Here is a 1,749-nt window from a genome sequence, read left to right as displayed (position 1 = left end):
GACGCACGCGCATGTACGTGTGCGCGAGAAAGTAAAATATTTGAACAAGCAGGTGAATGGATGATATTAATTGTCTCGTTTTTATATCTGCAGTTGATTCCTTCATGCAGCCCGAAAGATGATATTTCATATTGTGCCTATCATTACTCCTACCCGGTATTATCTTACGCAAACAATATATGTACATGTGCTCACAGCATCTTTATGTTTCTGGCGCCTGTTCATTGTAAAACAAGATCATAACAAGGTAACAACTCCTGCACAGTAGATCTGAAATGATCTCTTGCAGCAGCTGATGCGTTCAGGGCCGCCGCGGTCAGTTTGTCAGTCAGTCAGAGAGTTTGAGTGCTTCAAGCTGTAGTCCACATGTGCAATATTTGTTCTATTTTATCAACACAAAATAATCCGTAGACCTGCAGTCAGCGGTACAGGCCTATTAACGCAGTAAGCATGCGCAGTGTGGCGGACAGAAACACATCCCGACTGATGATCTTTTTTTTTTTTATTGTGCGCACATTTTTCTCATGGTTTGGACACAAGATGTGGACCTGTTGGAGTTATTAGATCAATTAATTAAAGCTTATTTAAAGTTACTTTAGACATTCATTGATATGCCACCAAATCTGCTGGGTGCCATAGAAAGAGAGCCTACTTTCATCTGAGCCTCAGCAGTACCAGTACCTGAGCATTTTCTTTTATCAAAGTGCTCATCGCCTTTCTTTTTTTTATATTATTTGTTTGTTGTTGTTGAAAGAAATGGATGGAGGAGAATGATGCATTTAAACCAAAAACATCTAACGAACAGAGGCACCCAGTACACCAAGTGTAAGTGTTATATCATTACTTCATCAGGTGACCATTACTTACCTGTGTGATGTCCCCTCAAGTCCTTTGTTCATGGTGAGCAGTAGCAATCCCTGCATGAGTCGAAAATGACTTAATGTTTTGTCTCCTTATTATACAATATACAAGTGTTATCTGAGGGATCTGCAAACAGCTACTTTTTTGTTTTTCATTAATTTAGTTTGGCCTGATGCTCCTTTGTGATATTTAAAATTCAGAAATGTTTTTTTGTTCTAGTTTGCCAATACACTACAAAACACTGTTTATGATTACACTCTCAATTGTTAATATTGTTAACATATAAAATATTTCACTAGCTTATTTTATTTTACAGCTCTATTACATATGAAATACTCACGGGGTGGCCAGAGGGTGGTATGGAGACCAAGGGGTGGCAGAAATATATTCAGATTTCATCACAAACATTCACATTTCTAAATGTGAAGATATTACATGAACATATACACTGAATAGAAATATTTAAAGGTGGTATTATAAATCACTAAATTATTTTATTTAAGACATTTTTCCAAATATCAATATGTCTTACATTAGGCAATAAAAGACTATTAAATTAATTTCCATTTTTAAGACGTCATTTTCAAAATGAATCTAAATGAATGTGTTACATTTGACAGCATTTGACACCAAACTAAGATAGCTGGGGTGGCCACACCCTCTAGATCCGCCTCTGGTACCTGTGAAGTGCAATAATAATCACTAGAGTAGATTCCTGACATGGACATTTTCAGAGCGATCTCTTGACCTCCGACCTCAGGGTATCTGAATGAAAATGGGTTCTGTGTGTACCCAGGAGTCTCCCGTTTGCAGACACATTCATGCTAATGCCATGCAGTTTTTTGCATGTGGTATAAATGTGTTATTTCAGATTCAGATTCATTCTTT

The sequence above is a fragment of the Morone saxatilis genome, unplaced genomic scaffold, assembly GCF_004916995.1.
Source record: "Morone saxatilis isolate NCDOM2014 unplaced genomic scaffold, NCSU_SB_2.0 Contig9, whole genome shotgun sequence".
In the NCBI taxonomy this organism is placed as follows: Eukaryota; Metazoa; Chordata; class Actinopteri; family Moronidae; genus Morone; species Morone saxatilis.
Note: the sequence above shows the minus strand (reverse complement) of the source record.